Source organism: Lichenostomus cassidix, chromosome 1 (assembly GCF_008360975.1).
Source record: "Lichenostomus cassidix isolate B80296 chromosome 1, HeHo_3.0, whole genome shotgun sequence".
NCBI lineage: Eukaryota > Metazoa > Chordata > Aves > Passeriformes > Meliphagidae > Lichenostomus > Lichenostomus cassidix.
The window spans coordinates 27,957,750-27,978,103 of NC_139479.1; the positions used below are offsets into that span (position 1 = coordinate 27,957,750).

At 38.4% G+C, this 20,354-nt stretch overlaps 1 long non-coding RNA gene across 3 annotated transcripts in view; it reads right to left on the reverse strand.

The window, feature by feature from the left end:
* LOC146444404 (uncharacterized) overlaps positions 1 to 20,354 on the reverse strand; it is a 156,775-nt gene that overhangs the window by 3,128 nt on the left and 133,293 nt on the right. For all 3 annotated transcript variants that reach the window (XR_014850595.1, XR_014850596.1, XR_014850594.1), the window contains one exon: positions 375 to 469. This is a non-coding gene — a long non-coding RNA (uncharacterized LOC146444404). The remainder of the gene's footprint in view (positions 1 to 374; positions 470 to 20,354) is intronic.

The following is a 20,354-nucleotide window of genomic DNA, read 5'->3' on the forward strand; positions in this document are numbered from 1 at the left end:
TGATTGCAATACCTTCTTGTCTCTTCTTTACCTCAATCAATAATTTTTAGGGTTCAAAATAATCAGAGTGCAATAATTCCTCCACAGGAATAGTCGTGCAGTGATGAATTACATATTCCAGTCTGCATAAGTGCGAAAGAATAAAGGCAAATTTTGAACAAAACCTGCTATACTGAGGCAAAATTTGTGTCTCTGCAGCTGACAGGTATGTGTCTTTACTGCTTTGCAAAGTTTAATACTGAATGGGAATAAGCTTTGGTAACACAACAGATGTAAAAACCAGAAAAACCAGCTGAAAAATCAGCTATATGTGTCCTGTGTGTGCCTTTAAATACTATTAAAATTGAATTTGACTAGACTTGCTCAAATCAGACCTGTTATCAACAACACATTGTCTCAGGAGACCAACATTTGTCCAGTTAGGGCTTCCTTCATTAATCGTCCAGCATCAAGCAAGCCAAATCCAAATCTGTGGAGAAAAAGCAATTAGATATTTTAAGCAATGATAAGAACACCACAAATAATCAATTTCTATGGCATTAACAGCTACCTGGCCCAGAAAAAGTCTATAAAAGCTAGAATTTATTGCAGAACACCAGACAGCTTACAGAGCATTGATTCTTCGTAGTATGCATAGATTGCTGGATTTAAAGAGAAATCCCTAATGGTTTTTACCTTTAATTTTTTCCTTTTAAAGGGAAAACAAGGATAAGGTGTTCATAAGGCCAAACTGCCACAAAAGAAATGTCTAAGGACTGTTAAAAAGCATTTGTTTACCTTTCAGATGAACAGAATACTGCCGCACAGTTTGATGGCAATTACATGCAATCTAATGCACAAACTTTGTAAGAGATGAGATGCTAAATACAGTCATAATATTCTGTGGTTAAAAAAATATATTAATTGTGCTTATCTTTAAAACATCTATTGTACCTGAGATGCCAACAGACTAGAAATCATTTTTGCATTTATTCTGCTTGTGAACCTATAGGCTTTAAAGCCTTCTATTCCTCCACAGCAATCTCATACTGGAGTATTTTATTCTGCATTAACCTCTGTGATTTGTAACTACTTATAAAAACAAAACAAAAGGTAGTGCAAAACCCAGCAGGCACAACATTATTGTCTGCAGTGGAAAACAAAGTTTTAAAACCTATTAAGTCTTAATATTCCCCAAAGCCAATTTTTGCATGTAGATTTTATAACTGATCTGTAAAAGTGAACCAAAACATATCTGAACTCAGATTTTTAGACCAACAGGCTGAGAAGTCAAAAGAGACTTTGTCAATCATCTTGTCTGACCCCCTGTATATATGCCCTAGAATCTTTCCCAAGAAGCTAGATTAAACAATGTCTTTCAGAAAGATGTCTAGTCTCATTTTAAAGACTCCAAGCTATGGTGGGTCCACCTCCTCCCTGGGTAAGCTCTTCCAGTGTTTAATTACCCTTACTGCTAGGAAACGGTGTCTTATTTCAAGGTTGAATTTGTCTAACAGCATTCAAATACTGAAAATGCAGGGTGTTTGAGAGAGAGCAAATATAAGTGACATGATACACTTTATACTAATCCTAAATCAAAGATTATGGAAATATTGAAAACATGACAACTAAAGCTCTATTTTGGCAAACATTTATGCAAGGGGGTATCTCTCTGCATAGGAAATGGTTTTCTTTCAATTCTGCAAGCTTACACACATGTGTAAAGTTATGCCAGGGCTTCAAGTGCAATTCAAAAAGAGGCATCTGGAGTGACTTTTGCTGAAAAAAATATTAGGCATTAACTAATAAATACAACCTCCCTCCATTTCTGCCCCCTTCTAAGCAGCCTTTGTGACTGCTTATAACTACTAGAAGAAAAAGTGAGAAAACTTCCCATTGCAAAAATGTGATTGCTGCCATAGGGGGACAAGTGCTGAAATCCAAACACAACCCAAGAGGGGAGAGGGAGAAAAAAAAAGAAATGAAAAAAAAAGAGAGTTGTCAAGATAATTAAAACTTTGCAACAATTCAGTAGTGGTGCTGATAAAAACAGCACTGCTGGCTGAATGCAAATAAGATGGTAAAGGCCCTGTTTGGATTATGGTAATTACTCAGTCTGAAGTTAGCTTCAGCCACACACACATATGAGCACACACATACACACACAGCAGTGGAGTGGAACCTGACAACCATACTTGGCGTGCGATCATAAAATTCCCTGGCACGCTCTCAGGATGCCATGTGGAGCTATTTGTACAGTTAGGTATGGGACTCTGCAGCGCAGGAAATACCAGCGGAAGCACGGCTGACCCGCCTGGCCTTCAGCGAGAGCCTTCCCCCCCCGCTTATCGCTGGCCTGCGTTCAAAAGTGATCTCTGGAGAAGGCAAATCAATCGAACACATGTTTGGTCTAAAAATGTCATTTTGGAATATGTTAAGATATTTCCTTACATTAGACCGTTTTGTTTGCCCCAAAGATTTGTCAAGTGCAATTGAATGCATACACATCACAACGCATGCCAGTGCCAGAACAAAATAATTTCAATGTGTCCTTTAGTACTCCGATAAAATGCAGGCAGTCGGTGTTGAAACGAGATGCCCTGTGAAAGTCTTGTGAGCACTGGCATTCTGCATTTCTTCCAGGAACTTGTTTCTTTAAAATTTGGGATCCGTCCAAATGAGCAGATTTTGTGTAAGAATGAGGAAGAAGACCAGCTCAACCTCTCCTCTTGCCTTCTAGACGGAGGAGTTGAGGCAGGCTAATTTATGTGATGAAAAATCATTAAAGAAATTACAATTTCCAACTCTGATTCCTAAATAATAAAGCCTTTATGAGGACAATATCATTACAAATAACCCTATTAATCCGTTGATTCAGCTTTAGAGCCAATTCTGATATATGACAAAGATGTGTTTCTTCAACAGTTTTCACAAGTTAATATTAAATAATATTGGCACACACATCATTTTTATTACTGAGTTCTTTGATTTGTTCACCCTGCACAGTCTCTGCAGCTGTGTGTTTTATGACCTACCCATCGCAGGAGAAACTCCCATTAGCACTGGCACACAGCAGAGGAGATGTGAACTTTGCAATCAGCCTTCCCATCCTCACTCTGTTTTTGGTTAGTGCTGAAAGGGCTGTTTCGAGCAGATCAGAATAGTCACAGCCTGATCTGAAAGCGCACCCGTACTGTGAAGGGCAAGCTTCCCTGCCTGGCATGTTCAAAGTCTGCGGAGACTATATCAAATCCAGATTTATACATGACTGTGGATGTCAAGATGCAGTCCTCTGACCAACAGGCTCCTGAGGCAAAGCACCCAGACCTCCCCCTTCTCTCCCCTTCCCTCCACCTTCACCCCCACACCCTTTTTCTCTCTGCATCGACCCAGTGTGGTTGCTAAAACACACACACACAAAGTGCATCAGCCTTGAAAGGCTGAGAGATGCTTAGGTTGCTGTGCTTGAGCTGAGACACAAATTAGGTCTGTTTTGATTTGCTGTGGGGATTCTTTGCTGGTGTGTTTTTTCTCCTTTTCCAAAAACACCTTCCTTAAAAGAGTACGTATCTCTTATCTCTCTATTGATAGGCCAAAACTCAAAATTATGTGATGTCTCTTCTGAAATTATCTCAGGGAAGTTAGGACAATGTTTTCGCTGAGATTTTTCTCTTAATTAAAACATAGAAGTATAAGAAGGGAGAAAAAAAGAGGAAAATTAAAAACTGCTAAGCTCTCAACTCCTACCAATCACCTGACAGTACTAATCCAAGACTTGTGATTGTACAACAAACAGGAATGATGGTTGCAAATTCATAATTTCAGTTTACAGATTCATTTTGAGGGGGCTGTCATGAAAAGAGTGGTCAATACAATTTACACCTGTGACCTTAATATCATCCTTTCCACTTTTCTGCATTTTGTGTGTATTTAATTACCTGAGGTTGCCTCTGACAAGATGCAAAAGTTGGGCTATGACCCTAAAGCAATCAAGGATGTTAAGCATTTCAGAAATGGCACAGCATTACTTTGCCACAAAATAAGAACATTTGTGAAGGATATAATATTGTATTATAGAGGGAAAAATAAAAAAAAATCTGTAAAAGATTGCTAGATGTTAAAGGAAGTCTGATGAAAATGCACATTTATTAGTTCATATTAGACAAAAAGCACTTTATAACTATATAGTGTTGCTATTGTGATAAATGCAGTATTTGTACCAAAATGCTCAGTTCTTCTCACTACTGAGAGATATGGGATTATGCGTCTTAAAATTGAGGAATAATGATAAGACTTAAAAGACAAATCAAGTACCCACAAGATCTTGAATTTTTTTATTATATATAAATTTCCAGAATGAATAATAAGTTTCTGGACCTTTTAGTGCTTTTTGTACTGTGTGGATTTTTTATTTTTTTTATTAGTGTGGACAAATAAATTTTATTTGATAGCTTGTTGTATTTAAAGACAGTGTAAAACTCTCATTGCAAACAGTTGTTTACAGTGCGCTTTTCAGCACAAAGCTGTTTTAAAGCTCAATTGTGCATTTTGCAGATAAAGTGGGAAAACTAACTGAAGGCTGTATTGTAAGCAGTGGTTGCCGTGGAAACCCCAGTTTCAAGAGCTGGTTCTCCATTACCACTTAATTTAGGCTTCCTAATTGCATTCCACTAAATCGGTAGCGACAATATCTGCAGAGCAAAACTGCATGCCCAGTCTAGCGCAAACCTCTTTGAAACAGGCTTTTTGAAAGCCAGGAGCTATAAAAACTCAGCATGACGTGGAGCATATGAGAAACCTGTAGTTCAAATGTACTGCTGCTTGCTTTCTCATCCTTAGTAACTTCAGTGCGCTCCACACCAATCTATTAGTTCAGTCTACCTTAAAGATCATAAAGCTCTGCCATGTGGAAACTCATCTGTCCACCAACACATTGGTGCAAAATAGATTTAATTGTACTCCCAACCCAGTATCATGTCCATCTTATTTTACTACACACCAGCAGGTAGCCGGTGCAGAGCCTTACTTTCCTTGAACTGCCCTTGCTCCATAATACGAGGAGAACAATACTTTCTCAGTTTAAATCATTTGCCACTGTTCAGCTGTGCAGCAAGCCAGACCGCCCATATGTGACCTAAAGAGAGCCTTGTCAGAACCACTAGACATAAAAGCATTCCAATTATCGACCATACTGCTTTAATAGAGGAGGCAACTAATATGATAGTGTAAGTGATTCTGCCACTGAGAAGCTCTTCGTCACTGTCAGATTAACACTTGAGTTAAACTCTTGTAAATCAGTCACATTATGCCGTCGGTTGAGAAATAAACACAGACCTATTACTCTTAGAATTCCAGAGGGCTCTCCCCACCATCCGAGTTGTGCAGGATGCCCTATTAATCTGAATTTTGTCATGTTTATTATTTTGCAATTACTAATGTGGATAATGTTGGAAAGATTTAAGTTGTCTATGATTAGATTCTGAAATGGATGTACATGTCTAGCAAAATCTGTGAGGGAAAAGGAGAGAGAGAGAGGAAGACAGAGGAAAACAGGAGAGAGCTCACGTGTAACTTCTGACTGAAAAAAGGCAGCAGACCACCGATTTAATTAAATCCTATAACTGTTAAAAAAAAACACACCCCAAAAAATCCACAGACCATGTCAAAGCAAACTATTCCAGTGTCGTGTAGCTGAAGACTTCCCACAAACTCAGGGCAAAATGCACCTCCTAAACATTAAGGTGGTTTCATTTGAGCCCTCTAATGTGTATCAAATGAATGCCAAAGTTGAAAATACTAAGCAAACATCTGCTCTTTCTATCCTTCCTTCTCTCCACAGTATGATCAAATGCTGGTGAAATACCTTTAAGTCATACATTATTAGCTCACCATCAATTTTTCTGTTTCTGAGAGTTTTTGTCAAGTTTCTTGTCTTTTTATCAAGTTTTTGCCTTCTGCTCTACTTGAGCTACTTTGAAGCCAAAATGAACACACCTCTGCTTTTGATATTGGGATTTTGGATGTGAGAGAGCTGACAGATAAAGATTGTTACCTCATGTTGAGATTTATTTCCTGTGGCACAGTTCTACCTGTTCAATGGAACTCTCCCAGGTGGGTGGTGAGGCTAGGAGAGAAAGAAATGGGAATGGGAACTAGAAGATTGGCTGTTGAGCTTGTTTGGTCCCAGGTTCCTTCAGCCAGGTGGATACTCCTCAAGATTTCTAGTCTTCTCCTCTTTAGCTATTAGGAGATCTATCTGGAACAAAGGCAAATTCTCAAATCAAAAACATGTACAGATCCTTCTAAAAATGCTGATCAAGGATGTTGTCTCAGTGTGTTCCAGGTCAGAAACAGCAGCCACAAAGAGATTTTAGGCTTAGTATCCTTTTCAGGCTAAAAACTTCCTGTCACTTTTTTTCTCCATGAGTCTTTGCAAAGATCTTCTGGGAAGAGAGGTAGAAAATCCTGGAAGTAAAAAGGGAGGAAGAGGAAGAAATTGGCACCACTGTTCTACACTCTGCAGAAAAAACTGCTTGAAAGATCATGTGTTTAAAAACCATATTAAATTTTATATTTCACTTTGCTCTTTAGAAGGCTCTTAAACAGGGACAGTGGCAGAAACCAAGGGAAGACCAGTAAAACTGTATTGTTCTCTGAGGAAAGTCAGAACAGACACTTTTCCACTCTATCTTCTAGTCCCTATGTGGAAAAGTGTGGCCTTGAAAAGGCTCTGGGGGGAACTCAAAGGAGGAAACAATCCCTTGTCTTGGATGAAATGAATCATGGTAGAACTTTATCAGAGGCTTCTCTAGACATCGTTGACAGCAGATTAAACTTTGTTTGGGTAAGTCTATAGGAAGAGATTGCAGACATACGTTATTTTCTCTCAGCAGTCTTTAAAGTCGTAACTGATCTAAAAAAAATATATATAAAAATTGCCTGTCAGAGACACGTTACATTGGATAAAAATTCTGATTTTCAGTTTAGGTAAATCACGTCCTAGAGAAAAACAAAGAAAATTTAGAATGCTCTCAAGAGACAATGGGATCTATTCTGTCCTCACATGCATGACTTAGCTACAAGTGGGCTCCTTGCCAGCTTCTGTGCTCAGCTACACACATGCAATTTTCTTTGACTTAAACAGAGCATATATTTTTGCAGACAGAATGTGGGATTTTTGTGTATAGGAATTCCTATTATTTTTTATTATTTGTATGTTATTATAAGGATCATGGACTCATTGTTTTGAGCTTTGGGAAAACAAGGCTGTGTGCTCTATCCACTGGAGAGATCATGGTCCAGAAGAACCAACAGCATGTGGAGGGTGGGGGAAGTCTAACTATCAGTCCTCTATGTGGTCATATCTTTCCCAATTACAAATAATTGTATGTAAATTTTAGTCACCTAGAAAATAATTGGCTTTCTTGAAATGGATGGTTTCAGATGCCTGACAAATTCTCTGTGTGTGCCTTTCACTTCCATCCCTGCACCCAGCACAGCACTGCTTGCCATCCCAAGTTTGTTGAGTCCTCCTCCTTAGAGCTGGTTTACCCTGGGAAACCAGGTCTTGTTTCAAACACCTGCTTTTTACAGGGTCTACACACCACTGCTGCCAGATTCTGTGCTCAGCTACACATGTGGCTTCCTCTTACTTAGAGTATATATTTTTCTGGTCAGAGCCAGTTCTTTTAGGGTATGGGTCTACACAGACATGGAAACCCATCTGGCTCACCTTTGCTTGGGGCTTCTAAAGGTTCAAGCAGAGGATGAAGAGTGGAGGAATTTGAAGGAGCAGAGGGCAGTGGTGTTACTGCTCTTTTTGGGGACCACACCTGGCATCTGACCTGACAGTGGAGGAAGCAGGAGGACATTGGTAGGTGGGAATTGTGCAAATGAGTTCTTCCTCTGAGTGCACCTCTGTATATAGCACTTCACTATTTACAATCAGCATAGTGAAAGCAAGAAATCAGATGGACTCAAGGACTTATTCCTACGAGATGGAAGTGGAAGAGTAGGGACAAGACAGAGGACTTGAAGCCCTCAGAAAAGAACCAGACCAGTGTGTTCAGTCTCTTCTGTGTGCCTGTTTGAGTGCCCACAAGTGCAGCTGGGGTTCTGCAGGTTTGGGAGGGAAGGGTTTCAGGGCAGGGAACAGAGCCAGGGAACGACTGCTCTCTATCCCTCGCCACCCCTGGCACCTTTCCCGGTGGAAGTCATAGTGGGGATTAACACACACGGAACTGGTTCTGTTCCAGCTCCCCAAGAGGAAAACAACATTTTTTCAAGCTATATGATTCTTGTTTGTAGCTACGTGACACGTTATTTAATGGCTGTGAAATACTGCATTGTTCTGATTTTGAAGATGCGCACATCTTTGGAGGACCGCTCTCATTTTTCTAAATGCTTTTTAAATGCAACATTTACAAACACCTTCATTTTCTTGTTGTTGCTGACTCGCTCATTGACATTTTAAGCTAAACAGCATATGGCTTATAGCTTTGTACAAGCAATTGTATACAATTCATACATTTTCTGGAATTAAAAAGCCTTGGAAACATGATGACAATTTTCAAAACTACAGGTTTATTCTTAAAACTAGGAGATCTGTGAGCTCTATTCTTCATTTTTACAGATTTTTCCAAGTGATCCAAAAGAGTTGCTCAGGGCATCAAATTTCCTGGCTGCAAAATAACAGAAACAACACAGGTGGATATTTAGATGTTTAATTCCCACATGTGTTCAATGTTTGTGGTCTTTAGATGGAAGGGTATTACTGGAGTGTAAGGTATTAATTACTGTTATCAGCATCTAAGACATCTCTTGCTGAAGATTTAAATCAGCTTCCCCTGGAAACATAGGAAATAGGATTTAAAAGGACCTCCTGCATCAAGTTCAAACCCCAGATTTTGCTGTCAACTGCACGTCACATAATTGGTTTCATGAAGTGCTCAAGTTTCATGCTGTAACTAGTGAAGTTTCTTGCTTCCCCTGCTCCTGTTGGAAGGCTGCTCCAGGATATCATTCCAGCGCTTCCTCCTAATTTCCTGTTGGAGTTTATTCATGGCTATTTTATAACCATTTGTTCTTATGTCAACATCATCCTTTAAATAGTTTTTCTCCCTCCCTGTATATTTATAGACAAGTTATGTTCCCTTTCTGCCTTTGTTTTGTTTGTGTAAACAAGAGAAGCACTTTTAGTTTGCCATATTAGATAGCCCTTTCTCCTCCTACCAGTGCACCTTCTTGGGGCTTGTCCTAGTTTGAATTAATTGTGTTGCGTGTGGGTGCAATAAAATGGGTGACTGTCTGCCTCTACTCTGTCAGAGCATTGTCATCCAATGAAAATTAGGGAAGAAACCCACCATTTCCATTCCCACTCTCCCTCATCAAACTTTTTTTATACAGGCACAACATATTAAGGCTCATGGTCACCTTTTATTAGCAAGGAGAGTGATCCAAATTTTTTAAGCACACAACTTGTACCTCTTCTTTTAGACAGCTGATGAGGCAGTGTTTTCCACCCAAGATGTGTGCCTAAACCTACTGCTTCACTATTTGTTTTCTGAAGTGCACCATCTTGAGGATACATCCTCAGATTTCACCAATTAATTTTGGCATTGTTTCCTAGTTTTGTGTAATCAGAAAATTTCACTTGCACATACTCTCTTTTCTGCAGTGCATGTATTAATGAAAATAGGACCCTACAAAATGATTAATGATAAGAGCAGTATGTGTAGGACTTGACTACTGATCTCTATCCATCCCAGTATATCTGTTTTCAGTCACCTCTTCTCCAGTCAGTTCCTCTCAGTTCTTCCAACCAATCCCTGCTTTCTCCAGTTTAAATAATACCCCTCCCCCTGCAATGATGATAAAATGATTTACAGATACCAGTGGAGCGAGATCTATTGTATTTCCTTTCTTTAGAAAAACCTCATTATTTATGAAAGTTATGAGAACAGTTATGGCATTATACATTTTTGGAAAGATCTGACGTGTTTCAACACATCTCTTGTTTCCTTCAAAATTAATTTTAAAACCTGGTATGCAATGAGAGTGCATTATGAATCTGAATAAATGCTGCCAGAGTCGTGTACTCGGTACTATAATGGGTTAATTGCTGCAGTGCAGGAGGCTGATAGGGAGCCACAAGAAGGTGCATGCCTTAATGAGGAGCTGGTAAGGAGCCCTGGGGCATGGAATAGGGGCTAATATAAAGGAGAAAACAGTGGGATAGAAAGCTGAGTAACCCAAATAAAGATACATTTGCTCTTGTTTATGTTGCAATTTCTGTCTTGTATTATCACTGACAAAATTTAGAAACATGAAAGTAACTCAGTGAGATGGATGTACGCATGGAATATATCTGTCCCAGACTAGATTTTCTGTGTTTTAAGGTTTCACTGGCACTCCCTAATATGTTTTCTCAAAACAACAATGAGCTACCAGTTAAACAGAAAACTGGAGCTGACATACTGTTCTTATAGTCAATACTTTTGTTTCCTGGGGAGTGATTCTGTTTCCAGTCTGATTTTTTTTAAAGGACCAATTTTTTAAAGATATCAAGTTCCCTTGGTCTAAGGACAGTCCAGCAAATATTGGAAAAGAGTAACTTTAACACATAGATCAGAAGAGCTCCGCTTCATATGCACATTATTCAATGACACTGATCTACTTTGTGACCCTTTGTGACACTTTGTTCAGATTTTCAGGCAAAACTACCTCCAGTTACAATTTCAGATTGGTCAGTAATACATAGAATATTAACTTTGCCTTAGTATTTTGGATTAAACCAGTTCTTTCTTTCTTGGAGGCTGGCTGGCAGAGTTATGGAACCTTGAAAGACATGAGGATCAAAATCAAAAGTTCTTTTCAAACCCCAGTAAATGTTTAAATTGATGTCCAGAATGGTCAGTCAACCTTATACTATCTCTCCCACTTTATCCATTAATTAAATACCTTTGAGTCATATTTCTCCAATAACTTAAAAAAAAAAAATTCTTTCTTTACAGCTGGTGCACAAGCAGTGGGCTTTATAATATGTACTTTCTCTAGCTGTAACAACACATGGTATCTGGTCTTCACAAATTGCTAATTGCTGGACATTCCTCTCTAGGATTAATTAATTGTAGTAATAAATCAATATAACTGTAAATGGAACTGGGATCAAAGTCAGACTTACTGCATATTGGTAATCATCTAGGTAAACACTGGAGGTAGCTTCCAAGTCAAATAATAAGATCCTTGAAAGCATGTTTCCATAAAACAAAGGTAAATATATAGTCTTTAATAAAACCTCTAGAGAGCATCACAGAAACATTAGACAGAAAAAAAGTTAAAGAGAGTTTACCTAAACATCAGCTCAACATTTTTCTTTGCCATTATTTTATTTTCATTTTATTACAATAGACCTTCTCCGCCAGTCCTTACATGTTTCCTCTCAATCCTCCAGTCTTCTGCATCTTCTTTTCTCTCTTTACAGTAGAAATTGCCATGCAGGATCAGACAATAAGTCTCTGTGGTCTAATATTCAATCTCTCTGAAAGAGCCAGTGTATCAGGTCTCCTCCTTGTCTTTAACAGAGATTAACCTAAAGCCTGAAGCTTGTCATTATTGTCCTTACAAAATAGGTAACTACAAACATTTTGTACTAACTGTATCTTACAGAGTACTTGGCCTCAGTGACACACAAGGGCAATTATTACCATGAGCTAATTATATACTGTGAGTGGAGAGGGGAAATATTTTCTTTTCTTGAGTTTCCAAAGATCAGCTTTTACTTTCATGCAGTATTTCCTTACCCTCATGTAATGATAGGTGAGCAAGGATGAAGATTCCTGATTGACCCCTACTATTATTTTGGAAATACTCATCATGTCATCTGTGATTTTGTTTCCTTCCTTTATTTCTGAAGTCTCCCATTCATTATCTCTCGCTAGCATTTTTATTGCTGTGTCGCCTCGTTTTGCAGTGTCTGTGCTCCAAGTCCTGCAGAGCAGCCAGCACACCAACGGGTGAGGGAGCAAGAATCAGCGGGCTCATCAAGGAGCTGCTGTGCTGGAAACATGTCATGCACATGTGTGGATGTGTGCCTTTAAGTGGGATGTCCTCCCTGAGAAGCAGCGTCAGTTTTACATCACCTCTGGCCACATCCCCATCACAGTCACATTGGCATGCAGTGCTCTTGCCTCCGTGTCCCGTGGCTCCAACCGAGTAGCCTGTGGGTGGCAGGGAGTGACAGGGAGTTGGCAAAGCTGCAAGGTCGGCTGGGAATCTCTCCTAGCCAGAGGCAGGATGCCACACAAGCCCCAGGGACCCCAGTTTGAGCCAGCCTCTCGCTCAGGAAAGCAGGTCCTCAGAAAGAGGAGGGAGAGAGCTGCTGTGGGCAAACTGCTGGGGGAGGAAGAAGCAGGAGGAGAGTACTGTGTGGTTCATCAGCTGCATGGAGAGGGCAGGAGAGGGGAATCTGCTAGTAAATGGAACCAGATGGGCAAATTCACTGGAGAAGAGGTGGAAGAAAAAAAAGGGTATCTTTGGGAGGATGGTGGGGATGAAGGCTGGGAAGCTCAGAGAAGGTGAAGCATTCTTCCTCTTGCAATGAAACACTCGTCTCCAATACAAAAAAATCCAGGCTCTCTGTTATCAGCACCTTGGAGATGCTACGTACTAATGAAGTAGAAAGAAAGACAGGTTTAATTTTCCACTAAGCTGATAGTAGGTAAGTTAATGCTTTTGTAGTGGTTTATGCATATCTGATCTCCCTGTTTTTCCACATTCTGCCTTATCCTCAAGAAAGCAAAGAGCACTGGGCTACAAGCATCAGAGAATGGTCCAAATGCCATAGCCTCCACAGCCATGAGATACATGTGAAAAACTTCTAGGAAAATCCAAGTAAACCATCTACATAAAATTGTGGAAGCAGTATCTCTGTTACTGAATGGAGAATCAGTTCCTTCAGAGTCATTTATCATAAAAAGGGCTACAACACAAATCTTTTAAAATTATTTTTAAAACTTAATTTGGCTAGGACAGATCTGTCCATAAACTTATGAAAAAGTGATTAAATTGGTATTAATCCACGTTCTTGATGTGTTGTTGTTAATGTGTGTGTGGACAATTATTTTGCCATAGAAGTCTCTTCTATTGATTTTTCTTAAATTATTTTTTTACTATAAACAGTTATCTTTACTGCATAATAGGGTCCAAAAAAGGACTTGAACCCGAATAGTAATGACAATACCAAAACAAAAGCCTATATTATTAATTTGGGTCACCATGGCATGTAGAAAACTTTCTGCAAATTAACCCAAAAGAAAACCTATTCCTGCTCATGTGCAGTCACTATAGAATTGATACTACTGATCCAGAGCAGACATCCATGTGATGAATAATCTGTTTTTCAAAACTAGTCTACCACAAGTTGATTGCTTCTCTTGTAGGCTCTCCTCATCTCTGTATGAGTGGTGAGAGAAAAGACAATATGGATGGATATGCTGTTAGGGGTAATGTGTAAAACAAGAAAACAATGTGTATATATTGCTTTAAATCCTGTCCTATCAGAAAACTGCTGAGACCTCTAATTCTCCTGATGACACCTTTGGGAGCTGTAGGTATCTTGAAAACAATGCTGCATGTCAGAGTAAGTGTCTAACAGCATGTGACTCAAAGCATTGTGTTGCGAAAATAACGCAAGAAATAATTCACGTAGCTGATAATTTCCATTTCCATTTAACAAACAATCTGTTACTCAGATACAATTGTTACTGTGAAGATTCCATAAGCTTAAATTTTGGATGATACACCAATTTTAGAGATACATTTCAAACAACAACTAAAGGAAATCAATGGAATACAGAGACATAAATATATCTGCATGGAAATCAGGGGAAATACAGAATTAGTCTTAACTGGCACTGTATTTAAACAAAACAAAAATTGTAAAACTTTATACAGGTATAGACACTTTAACCCAGGATGCAGACAACTAATCAAGTTCCTTGTGATGATTATTCTCATTTTATTATCACTATTGTCTATTATTTGCATTGTGAAATGCCTTCAGACCTTGAACTAAAAGCCAGGCTCCATTATAATGGATATTTAGCATGTAATGAAAAGACAGCCTTTCCCTCCAAAGTGTTCTGGAGCTAAATTTATGTCCATATTGCAGTCAGAAGACAGAAGTGACTGCACATAGCATGAAGGTACTAGAGCCAGTTTTTAGTTAGGCATCTTGGTAACCTAGACTGAGGAACACAGGCTCAGGGAGGATTAATTACCCTTCTCAGTAGATTTTGCAATGCTCACAGGGAAAAAAGCAAAAAGTGAATCTCAAGGTGAAGAAAATAGACTAAAGAGCAGGGAAAGTCAGTAATGTCATCTGATTTTGCATGTAAACAAATATCTCAAGAGCATATACAGGGAAGGCTGTGAGGTTACTTCAGAGAGAAGGAAGGTTAGAGATAAATATAGAGTTTGGGATTATAACTATTTTAATACTAAAATCCCTGCTGGTGGATAGCTGTGCTAATTTGCCTGTCATCTTTGTGGTATACAGAATGCTTCTGGAGGAGAAACACACAGCTAGGATGCCTTGATGGCATGAGGGATTAATTAAGCATAATGTCTTTTGGAAACTCTCAGCATTTCCTTGGAAGACAACAAGGGAAAACTGATAGTTTTGCTATGTAACTGAGTTTCATAATGTAATGTTGTCTTACAGCAAATCTTGTTGCCACATTACTCTTAAACCTTTATTAAAAAAAACTTTTAAAGTTTATTACTCAATTGTATAGTTTGAAGATCTTGCTGCACAATTCCATATAAGTTCTATGTTTGGCCTCTCCAAGAAGAAACAGCATTAGTACTTAGAATACAGGAATATGAAAGTTAAGGTTAAATGGACCATTTTCCCTCCTTTCTGCAAAGGTCCTTGCAGGACCTTGTGCAATCAGAAGGATTGCACCTTGTGATGCAATCTAATTATATTGTCCACTACCTTTTCTCTGTTTTGACATTTTACAGATCTTCAATTAAACCACTTAACCTGGGAAATTGATGAGTCCATAAGTCAGAAGTCATTACATTATGTTGTTCTGTAGTTTTCTGCAAGATTCTAATATTGGTGAATGCTTGAATAAAACTTTGGAAATATTTTAGGTAAAGTGCTGCAATGTTGCATACATAGTCTTAGGAAAAAGTCTGTGACTAAAAGGCTAAAAAAAGGAATTTTCAGCTCAGTGTGAATGCTAATATATGGTTTTTTGGACAATGGTTTTAAAGTTAGGCATACATGGACCATTTTAAAATTTAAGTTGTAGGCCTGTTGTATTCAACTGTATTAAACTCCTTAGAATAAAAAGTTTAAACAAGTTTTAATTGTGTCTTTAATTTTTTAAAATGAAACACAGTATCCATTCAAACTAAGTTTTGAACCTATACTGACTGAAAAATTAGACTCATCAACTCTGAAAATGAGATGAAGAATGGAGAATTCCGCCCTGTTCCAAAAGATGAAGAGCATGTTAAAATCAAAAATTACCAAGGAAAGGCATCTACATATTTACAGCAAATGTTCTGTAGTGTCAGAACATTCTTTTCTACCAGATTTCCTTGTGACTTCTGTTGTGAGGCTTTTGACTTATGCACCTCTGACTAATTTACCTTTCACAGGTCTGGGCACTCCCAAGCTGTAATGTGCTTCACAGGGAAAATATATATGAATAACAGAAACAAAAATGATAGTGCAACAGGCTCCAAGCTTTTCAGACCCTCCAGGAAAATTCTGGGTGATCATATCAGGCAAAATTTTAGTGCCACTGACAAAAAAAATTTGTTGTGGCATTTCATGAGTCTAGAAGTTCATATTGGAACACCTTAGTATATATAGGTGTCCAAGAAATTACAGCCTTGCAGGGCTTTCCTAGGTAAGGCTCAACTGTCTGTTCTGTATCTCTTTCATTACTGATACCACTGATGGATTTAAAATCCCCTCATTCAACAATTGTTCTCAAGCTACTTCTGTAACGCACCACAAAGCAAGAAAATTTCCTGGCTTGAGTCCTGTGGATATCACTTGGAGAAGTGAAGGGGACAGGAAGGATGGAAACAAGGAGAAAGCAATTTTGCTAAGAAAGGAAATTAATGATTTATCTCTGTATCCATTTGTTCTTTTTTATCCAAGCAAAATCTGAAAATTTTTCTTCATATTCAGTTGATCAATCTACCTCTCTCATAATACATTTACAATTAATATAGATTTATATAGGCTGCCTTAACCTGTCCTGGTTACTAGCATGGTACTTCTGCCTTGGTTTCACATTAATTGCTACCACCTTTCATTAAATAAGTGAAAATATAACTTTTCTACATCAGTAGAAATATTTCTGTATTTATACTATAAGATGGTAGAAGCCAACCTGACCTAAAACAGTATGTTTCTTCAAGGAGATGGTCTTTTTTTTTTTTTGCAAATTATTAATGGTTTGATGGCCATATCTTTCTGATATAAGAGATATTTACCCATGCATAGCACAGGAGTTGATAGTAAGGAGGAATTTTTCAAGTCCGTTTACTGTACTGTTTCCGAGATGCTTACATCAAGTGATTAAACCATAAGTCTTACAACATCCTTTTGTATGAAATGACCTCGGTGGACAAAATTACACATTTTTTTTAATGCTTTTTGGATGCATTCATTATCTCCTATCAATCTTTCTTAGTATTCACATTACTGTACTTCCTTGTATTCCCAGTCATGGACACCACTATGCTAGATGGGGTAGAAAATACAGAACAAACTAGAGAAACTCATTCTGCAAAAAGCTTGAATATACAGAATTCAGCAATACAGAAATCTAGGCCTAAGATAGGCAATGACAGTAAAAGAGGCAGATAATTGCAACTGTATCAGAAATAGGCAGTACTGGTCAGTATTGTATGTAGTGTTCATAAGGGGCTGAGGAGTAACTATATATTTCTGACTGCCCAAGGTAAACATATATGGTTTCAGTAGTAACTGATATTCAAATAGAAAATAAATAGCAAACATATGAGCATTGCAAGTCTGTGATCCATAAAGGATTCAGGTGATTCCATGACAGACAGCTCAGCTTTGCAGAGAGAGCCACCTTGATGGATACCAGCACTCTTGCTGCACCCAACAGAAATTACCTGGAATCTCTCCAGGCATCCTCAGTCCTGGTCTGTGCCAGTGAAATGTTTGGGCTTCTTTTTCCCCCCATTTTTCTCTTACTAGAACCACTCGATGGAATTATATGCTTTTGCACTAGTACAAAGTGCCCCTTATTTATATGTGATACCAATTCCACTCCACTACATACTACACGTTTCCTTTGACACCAATCTTTATGTACCTCAGGCTTTTAAAAACTTCCCACCAGTAAGCTCATATCTCCCAAGCCTTGGTGGTACAAAGAGTCTATTATAACTATTTTCTTTTGTGTTTGGCAGACTTGCTTTACTGTAACATGAAGTCTTATCTAAACTGCAGGGCTTTTTCACACGGATTAGATATTGAGCAGAGCATCCCATAAACTATGCAGTGCCTCTTTTTGGAAATTTGAAGAAGAGAGCCCCGTGAAACATTTATAAGGGAACCTTGTATCAAGAAAACTGGAGTTGTATGAGATTTCAAGCAACTTTTTGATTTATGAACATCTCTGAGAAGTCTGCACATCAGAATGCAAGGTTCAGGCAAACTTTCAGCAATGTGTGAGAAGGCTCCCCATTGCTGAGCAGATTTGTATGAAACCTCAGTCCCTAGAGGACCTCTCTCAAGCAACATGCAAATAAGTTTCTCTAGGCCATCTCTGGTGGAGACAGGGATGCATGGGGTTTTCTTGCAGAAGGACAGAAATGGAAATCCTGAGGTGCATCCATCCTGCCTAAATTTTGGTACCTGACAGTTCATGGAGGGAGACAGTCTCTCTTCAAGGGTGATGTGAAGCAGTAGCCATTAGCAACACAAACAGCTTAAGGAGACAAATCTCCTGAATAAGTATATGGCTAAATTTGGATAGTGTATATACAGCATACTGTGTGCTTCAGACTTCCTTCCCCATGGGAAATAGTGATAAATAAACTCCTTCCTCTTGTTGCTAGCAGAGGTGACATGAAATGTTGAAATATTTGGTGGGGAGTGGCAGATAATGGGAGAGAGCTGTGAGTTAATTAACTGGTGTGTCTATGAGAGCTGTGCCTGGAGGCCATGCCAGGACTGGCAATTCAGTGTGCAGAGCAATGTAAAAGCACTTAGGAAGAAATAGCCATCAGCCCAAAGAATCTGCCGTCCAACCAGACAAGAAAGTTGAGAAGAACAGAGAAACGTGGAAGGGTATACTATTTCTGAGAATTGCTTCAGTTGTCTACTCTCATACTCAGCAAATCCTGAGGAAAAATCTTAAACAACCCTTTCATTCAGCCAGAGCCCTCAGCAGATACTTTTCACTGCAGTTCTAAATTTTTTTCAACAGCCATCAGGCAGCAAACTCTTTTAATGAGAGGATGTTGACTACCTCATCTATGTCTCTAAGTTGCCAGACTACACAGTTATTAGTTAGCCTGGCAGAAACTGTAATTCTGACATCAGTGCTACCACTAATTACCATTCCACAGGTAGCAAAGAAGCCTAAATTGCCAATAATAATTGTAAAATAGTTGGTGAATGGAGAGTAGAAGGCAGGCAGAGAGACGCAGTGAGGAATTATACAAACTATAAATTGCCTACTTTCATCATTTTACATATTTCTTTTCTTGTAAAAGCAGAATATTATACAAAACAGGCCAAAATGGGATATCCAAAGTGACTTAATCTGTGGTAAAATAGTAGGTGCAAGGAATTAATAGCACAGTAATCAAAATAAAACATCTTAGAAGAAGAAAAAAAGAATTAAAAGGCTTTTAGCTTTTGAGAAAGGGAATCCCATTGTATAATTAGATCATGAACTAAGGCCTTTCACCACTGCAAATTCACACTGTGAGCTGTTTAAGTGCCACCTCTTGATTCTCCTACTGCAGCTTCTAATAGCAAACCCTGTTCTGCTTTTCTTTGTGCAAAACCAATCACATCACATCAAATTATACAACTAATTAACACAAACTCCTTAAAAAATTGCATATTATTTTGGCAAGCCAAATTAACGTCAGTCCCCTGAAACCATGTTTAGTAATTCCCACTGACTGTAGTAACGCCTACTACTGAGAGAAGGGCTAATCAACTACAGGCTCTCCTGCTGATGAGCTGAACCACCTAACCAGATGTTTCTGCCTTCTAGGCTAATGGAAATGTCATGCATGTTTTTCTCTCCACCTAGGTGAAGAACTAATTCCACCATGGCCATGGTCTAGGTAGCTCTCTCTCTGGTGCTGCTTCTGACAGGTCCTGCTGGATAATCCTGAGCAGGCAGGTACAGCCTTACCAAAGGTGCTCTGGTTTAAGCCAGATAATCCAGCCCATCTGGGCAGCTTGCTGCCAAGGCATTCTCACTCAGGATATGGATAGCAAAGAGAAAGTTGATGAGCATCACTGTGGAAAAATATATATCTGTCATATTGTACTGTATGTAAAAGCTGGGCAAAGTGTGTTTTTTTGTATATTGGTAAGAGGCCCCACTGGTATTAAATTACTTAATGAGATGTCTATTGCAATTAAAAGAGTCATAACATTTATATTAACATTTTAAAGCTTGCTTATTTCAGGAGTGTCAGTTTACATGAGTCTAAATAGGCGATAATGAACATGATGAAGTATTCCATATTAAAACTGAGTACTGTGTAACTGTCTAGTAAAATCTTAATATTAAACTATACTGTATAACTTACAGGGCAGTATAAAAGCTTCATATTTAGATGTATCCCATCTTGAATCTCAAATAATGGACTTAGAATTAAATATGGATACAAAATAAAACCAAATGCATTTATATGTAATCTTAAAAAGTACATTTACATGATATATCTGCTTAAAAAGCTTACAGTGTACTTTGATGGATGATACAGTAGTTTTCTGAAACAGCAAGCCATAATTTAAAGGCACTGTATAATTATTTAGCAGCAATATTTTCTAAGTTCAGCTGACTTGTACCTCTCGTGCTAGATGCTAGTGCTAGACTGAAAAACTGTGTATCAGTAAGCCCTACTATTCCAGATGCTTACCTGGTGAAGAAAAAAGATAAATGGTACATTTAAAATACTATTTAAGGAGGAAGAGAATTAGGTTTATTCATGCAGGCTGAGTCTGAAAAATGCTGTGAATGTATTAATTTCAAACCCCACCCACAGCAGCTAAGTATATTCTTTATTTTTTTTTCCAATATATCTTCAGTAGTATATAGAGACTGTAAGCAGAAGTTAGT